Source organism: Sycon ciliatum, chromosome 6 (genome assembly GCF_964019385.1).
Source record: "Sycon ciliatum chromosome 6, ocSycCili1.1, whole genome shotgun sequence".
NCBI classification, from domain to species: Eukaryota; Metazoa; Porifera; class Calcarea; order Leucosolenida; family Sycettidae; genus Sycon; species Sycon ciliatum.
The window spans coordinates 21,792,090-21,799,362 of NC_088648.1; the positions used below are offsets into that span (position 1 = coordinate 21,792,090).

At 50.1% G+C, this 7,273-nt stretch overlaps 1 long non-coding RNA gene across 1 annotated transcript; it reads right to left on the reverse strand.

Annotated features, from left to right (window-relative positions):
- Window positions 1-637: 637 nt before the first annotated feature.
- LOC135819690 (uncharacterized) lies at window positions 638-7,081 on the reverse strand. Its single transcript, XR_010553962.1, has 3 exons — window positions 6,978-7,081; window positions 5,623-5,690; window positions 638-1,164 (listed from the first exon to the last, which is right to left on the reverse strand). It is a non-coding gene; the product is annotated as an uncharacterized LOC135819690 (long non-coding RNA).
- Between the last annotated feature and the right edge of the window lie 192 nt (window positions 7,082-7,273).

Genomic DNA, 7,273 nt, shown 5'->3' on the forward strand with positions numbered 1-7,273 from the left:
ATGGTAACGTTGCTCTGGTCCAGCCAAGAGTATAGGGTCACTTTGAGAATTATGTTACGTCGGTCGGTCGAGATACAGAGAGTGCGTGCGCGAGAGCGAGAGAGAGAGAGAGAGAGAGAGAGAGAGAGAGAGAGAGAGAGAGAGAGAGAGAGAGAGAGAGAGAGAAGAGAGGGAGAAATCACCTTACAATTGCATACAGAAAGGGTTTGCGTACATGTAACAAAAAGAAAAAGGTGCGGCGTTATCAATTGAAACAGATGAGTACTGTCACCACAATAGATGAAAAGCCGCGAAGACGTAGAGTGGAAGATTTGTCAAACCAGCACATTATACAAAGTAGAAAGTCTCAAGACTTGATCAACAAGCAGTGCCTTCACACCAGAGCAATCACAAGTGCAGAGATGGAAGGAAACAACCGCAGCAGCTATATGATGCATTGGCAGTCCCCCTGGTGGTGGTGGTGGTGGGGGGGGGGGGGGGGGGGGTTAGTGCAAGAATATAAAAGTCGATGTCCGTTGCTATATGCTGAGCGTTATACACTGAAAGTGCTAGCTGCATTAGACCTAGATTTATATGCAAGTAACTGCATGCGAGATTATCACATACTTCGAGTACATGCTAGCTAAAGTAGGTGCGAGAATATCATACACATGCTGGCTACTGTAGAGCTACAAGAAAGGCACTGCACTCGAGAATAGCATGACGCTACCAGCGTATACAATGAAACATGGAGTAACCGATGAGGACATTCATGTGAGGTGAGGCCTCTCTATCTGAGCACACGTCAGTCTGGCATCAGATCTGCCCTTCACATGTTTCATAATCCCTACTCCAGTCGACCTGCATACACTGAAGGGGCTTGCAATTGAGACGGCCATGCTCGACGTACTGGAAATGTTCGAAAGTGAACTTCGTTTTATAAACGGGAGAGTGCTGGAGCGGAAGACTACTCTCACCTGTTACCTTCATGGTCACAGTTGACAATATGCAGAAGTCATGCATGGCTGATCACAAGCAGCTCATGTGTACATCGTGCACCTAGTAGCTGTAGATCTTGGTGCAGTGGATGTCCTTGTGGGCACACTCACGATTACGGTTATAGCAGTAGAAGTAGCCGATCTTCAGCTTCAGAACTTTCACCAAGCCGTTGGGCCAGCGATCCGGCTAAGAGGAACACGCCGAGAGAGAGAGAGAGAGAGAGAGAGAGAGAGAGAGAGATAGAGAGAGAGAGAGAGAGAGAGAGAGAGAGAGAGAGAGAGATAGAGAGAGAGAGAGGGAGAGAGAGAGAGAAAGAGAGAGAGAGAGAGAGAGAGAGAGAAGAGAGAGAGAGGGAGAGAGAGAGAGAGAGAGAGAGAGAGAGAGAAGGAGGGAGAGAGACGACATGGAGAAAAACAACTTTTAATAATGGTGCCATAGGGACTAGTTTGTGTTCGACTGCACGGTGCATTCAAACAGCGTAACGGTACAAAACCTCACACTTAGATGCCCGACAGAAGTTTTACTTAAATTACTAGGCTGCCATCAACCTTCCAGTCCACAATCTCCACAAATTGGTGGTCAGCACTCCATGAGAAAAAGTATCATTAGCTACAAGGCATAAATTCCTTCAGATTATAGTGCAATCAACATGTCATCTGCCATGTCAAATATGGCTCGAACGTGATAATTATTATCAGGCGGGAGTCAGCAAATAACGACTTCTGGTTCAAAGTCAGATCCACTGCGAGACCATAACGAAGTACAATGTTATGTACAGTATATTGGTGGGTAGGGTATTTATTTAACACCAGTAATGTACTTGTAACCACAACCAGTCGGTGTGGCTTATGCCACGATGGTCAAATTCACCGTCATGAGCAGGATAGAGGTCAGTATTTCGTGACAACAATCTGGATGCAGCTCATACCGCAAGTGCGGCTTATACTCCTGAAGATACGGTAGACCCCCTTTGCATGCAAGTGTGACTGTTGTCCGGGCCATGAGCCAAAACTAGATCCGACTGAGTGGATCCATAAGTCAGTGTTCTCATGACAACAGCCTGGTTGCCATGTACTTCAAAGTAGCACGTTCAAGCCCTATATCGTTCTTTGTGAATATAATCAGTGTTAGATAATCACGACCGCCCCAACTCACTCCCGGACACGCACTCGCAACAACGTCCACAACGAGTTCTTTGGCGAACAGTGTTCATATAATTATTGGAGAAGAAGCAGAGAATGTGGGAGAGCGAAAAACACAAGTTTGTTCCACGGCCAACTCTAAAAAACTAACTGGAACTGACGTAGTTCTTCGTTGTACGCACTGTACGCATGAGAGCACGCGAGTTCCATGCCAGCGCGCAAGCGAGCAATAGATGAACATGAAACAGACACCAGAAGTAAAAGGATCTGGCGGTGACATAAAGTCAAAGGGAATGTATTACATGTCGGGAGACCATCAATGAGCCATGGTAGCCGACGGGTGCAGCACATCATCCCCAGTCGCGACTGGGGATGATGTGCTGCGCCGTAGCAGACATGAACGCCAAACGCCTCGTAGACGGAAGACATGACAGCGTTCTTGAACTCTGTGCCGTTGTCGGATCGAACCACGCGAGGAGGACCCCACCGAGAGCACACGTCGACGAAAGCACTAGCCACACAGATGCCGTCATGACGCTTGAGGGGAACCACCTCGACCCACTTGGTGAATGCATCCACGCATACCAACACGCAGTGGTAACGCCCGGACCGGTTAACGCCGAGCTCGAGGGTATCGATGTGCACCACATCCCAGGGGCCGTTGGCTGATACCGGAGGAGTGGGCTCGGTCGCCTCTCCGCGGCGTGGGTTGGCGGCTTGACAGCTGCTGCATCCGGACACAAACGCTTGGCAGCGCTGTCCCATGCCCAAGAAATGGCACTGGGATCGAAGCAACTGCCACGTCGCCTCCCAGCCACTATGGCCAGACACCTGGTGGGCTGCACGCACGGCCCGCTCCTCCAGCGCAGCAGGAAGCACAGGAACGCACTTGACGTCGTTCGGCGGAAGCTTGACGCTGCGCTGTAAGACGCCGTCTTGAACTTGCAGCTGACCGCGGATGTTCCGGAAGCCGCTGTCAGGCGGGAGGTCGTCCCCAGCGATCACTACGGCCTTCACTGCCTGGAGTGCACCATCGTCCTCCTGCCCGGCCAGGATCTGGGCCATCGACAGACTCGGCATGATGGCGAGGCTGGCAGCAACATCCGTCGCGCTGTTATCCGATGTGCAGGCCAGCCAGGACGTCGGAACGAGCGTGAGCTGGTCGGAGAGGTTCTGTTCTGACGGAACCCAGTCCACCTCCACGTCAAGGCGAGCTGTGGCGACGATGTCGTCAATGATCTGCAACCGACGCTTGACGAGCAGCTCGTGGAGCCCGCCAACCTTCACGCGGCGCTCGTTCCCGAGGATCTGACGAAGCCAGCCATGCACGGTCTTGGAATCCGTGTGGAGGCGGATCTTCCGCGCAGGCCAATTGGCAGCCGCGTTGAGGCCCTTGATGACGGCGTCCAACTCAGCGATGTTGATATGCCGTTTGTCGTCAGCCGGGCGCAGCCAGCTGCGGTCCTCGATGACCTCGCCGTTGACTTGCATCACGACACCCAGCGCGATTCCCGACGCATCGCACCACACGTGCCACTCCGTTGCGTCGTCATGCTGCACCGACCATACGCCACGCACCGGATCGTGCTCGTTGACTTGGGTCTGGAGGTCGCGGCAGAGCTGCAGCAGACGAGGTGGCACGGCGACATCCCAGCCGACGGATTCGCCGATCATTCGCTTCAGCCAATTCGTCGTCGGTCGCAGCCACGCACAGACGGGGTAATGGCTGACGAGCTTGCCACACCAGCTGAACACGGCGCGCTTGGTGGGCGCCTCTGGTAGCTGCAGGCAGACGTCACGGCGACGTTGCCAGTTGATCGTGCCGTCTTGAGTCGAGAGCTGGAGGCCCAGCACCCGAGCAGTAGGGAGCTTCTCGGCAGGCTTGCACTTCAGGCCGTAGCGCTCGAGCTGCTGGATCGAGGCCGCCACTTGGGAGTCCGGCACACGCAAGTCGTCGACATAGTTGTCCACGCCGTCGAGGTCTTTGGTCACCCACTTCACGACCATCTCGAGGATCTTCGGCGCGACGTTGAGGCCGAACCCCATGCGCGTCATGGCAAACAACTCTCCTTGCCACACGATCGCTTGATAGCGGTACAGACGGGGTTGGAGAATTGGAGAAGAAGCAGAGAATGTGGGAGAGCGAAAAACACAAGTTTGTTCCACGTCCAACTCTAAAAAACTAACTGGAACTGACGTAGTTCTTCGTTGTACGCACTGTACGCATGAGAGCACGCGAGTTGCATGCCAGCGCGCAAGCGAGCAATAGATGAACATGAAACGGACACCAGAAGTAAAAGGATCTGGCGGTGACACAAAGTCAAAGGGAATGTATTACATGTCGGGAGACCATCAATGAGCCATGGTAGCCGGCGGGTGCAGACAGAAGTTAGAGCAACGAATACCATGCATGCTCTCACATCAGTTCAAATTGATAGTGATCACCATGGTAGATGTGTGTACATCGTAACAAAAAATCCGGGTGAGGTTTATACTCCACAAAATACTTTATGTAAACATGATGTGGTGGCGACTTCGGTGATTATTTTATTGTACAGGTCTGCTCTCGATATAACAACTCTCACTTGTACATAAACCTCGCTAGTACGTAAACAAATTAAATTCCGCGCCGAGACAGCATCACTCCCATACAAATTTTGTTCTACACAACGTAATCCTACATAACATAAACCACGACATAACACACGCTACGGCGCGGTCCCCGACCTGCGCACTCTCGATACAACATAAAAAAAGTGCATGGTACGATCAAGTGGTAGCTGTAGCTAGGCAGTTTAGGCCAGTTTAGTCCTACATAACGTAAACCTCGGCATAACTAACCCTACGGCGCGGTCCCCGACGTGCGCAAACTCGATACAACGTAGATTGACGTGTGCGGTACAATCAAGCTGTAGCCGTAGCTAGCCAGTTTAGTTCTATTGTGCATATATTCTGCGGCATTGATGGTATCTGATGTCGATGGTGGTACAGTGTGTATATGTTTGCATGGTTAAACCCTCCTTGTAATCAGGGTAATACCCTTCATTTTTGAGGTACATCTTGTATTTAGCACACGGTTTTCCACATAATATAACTCTCGATATAACATAACTTTTGCGTGGTCCCAGAGTTTACGTTGTATGGAGAGTAGACCTGTATTGATTTTTATAGGAAAGTTGGCTGCTCCCCACACTGGAGCGCTCGCTTTTCGGCTGACTTGACTTGGACGTGGGGTCAAGTGTCAAGTAAAGTTGGCAGAAAGTACGAGCTTCGTTGTGGGGAGCAACGGACTTGCTTACGTATGTTGTTGTTTTTCAAATCTCTATTCTCGCGATGGCCAATGGCCAGTAAGAGATATTGTTTGTTTGAATTCTTTATTATCACGATGGCACCATCGCCAATTGCTGTTGTTGTTGTTGTTGTTGTTGTTGTTGTTGTTGTTGTTGCTGTTGTTGTTGACTATATGTGAAGTTCAAAGCACCACATCAGCGAAACCTCTTACCAGATCTCCACCGTGAAAATGCTCATACTCGGTGGCATCGCGAAAGCCAGCCAGCTGAACCCGGAATGCTACAGGGAAAATGGACAGGTCACAAAACATCGTGTACATTGTAGATAATTCTATGGGTTGACAGGCATAGTGGGGTGGTCTAAGATCATAATTGATAAACGGAGGGTACCGGGTTCAAGTCCCCCGGTTCGGTCTATTCTCGAATCGACTCTTGGGCCTATTCTTGAATGGGTTCCTGAATGCGCTGAACAATCCAGATCAGGTCCAATCGTGCCAAAGGGCGTTTCAGGGCCGAAATACCGATTCCTAGATCTTTCGTTTCCCCTCCTCACACCCTTACTTATGTTTATCGCCATGGCTGCCTATCACCCACTTTCTTCACATTGGCCGCAGTTTCCACTGCATCTTGAGATGTTGCAATAAATATATTTGACACAGTACGACCCGCGCTCAAACCTTTTGTTTTGTTTCTGGTTTCTCATTTCTCATGAAGATGGATGCTAGTGTACTGGGAGAATTTCCAACATAATCTGCTGTGAGAGTCGACGATGAAGTAGAGCAGGTCCCGGCATTCTTCCCGGTATTGAAGTATAATTCCAGTTCCTTTGCGGATGTGCTGGAGTTTCTCTGGCACCAGTGCATGCAGTTCCCCAATCCTAATTATGTTTTAGTCTCGCCAACTCTCTCGATATTAGATGTACTGCACGGTCTACAGTCCATTCAGAAAAAGACGAGCGCTGGCTTTGGAGAGCTCCCATGTTTGGTGATTTTCGTGATTTTGTGGTACACCGTGCAGTGCCGCGAGATTCGAAACTTGAAAAAGGGTTCAAAAAGGTGCCTCAACTGTGGTTCGAACCGCGAATGTACTGTTATGCAAGTGCAGTGAACGGCCTGGATTTTCATGGTTTTTCCCCTATTCAGTGCTTTGGGGGCAAAACCAGGCTGAACTCCTATTCTCGTTATGGCTTGCTCTTCCGAGAAATAGACTTCAAAAACACAATTGGAAGCGCATTCCATGGGGTTTGTCAAATAACTTGTGACAAAACTCAAAATTTGACCCATTTATGGCCAAAAGCTAAGAAATCATATTTTTTCTGAATGGACTATTGTACTGTCTGTATTGTAGGAAACCATGGGTGCAGCTGAGCAACTGTTTCCCAGGACCGCGCACTGGCGACACTGCGGGCACTGGGTGCACCACCCAACGTTAGATACATTTCGTCTTCGTGACCTCCTTCAATCTCCTTTCCTGCCATGCAAGAACTGTATCCTCCTCAATCGCATGCAAGTGAATTACTTCAATGGGGGACGGGGAGGAATGAGTTGTGCAAGCCGAGGTCTCTTACCGTCTTCGACTTCCTCGTTCCAGACTATTCCTCGTTTCATGTTCTTGGACCGTGGTGCCATCACGCGTCACGGTCGCCGCTCGTCGTTTCGGTGCTGTAGCAGCATATTTTCTTTTAATCTGTGTCACCTTTCCAAGTTTTCCCATACGTACCTGGGTTACTTGGACCTCATTCGCTTCCTTGTCATTGGACATGTATGTATAATGTATGTACACTGTTGTGTGGCAGAAATCCAAGAGAGCTAGTCCGTGACCATGGTGACACACTACTCAGTACTGTCACTAGGCAGAACAACA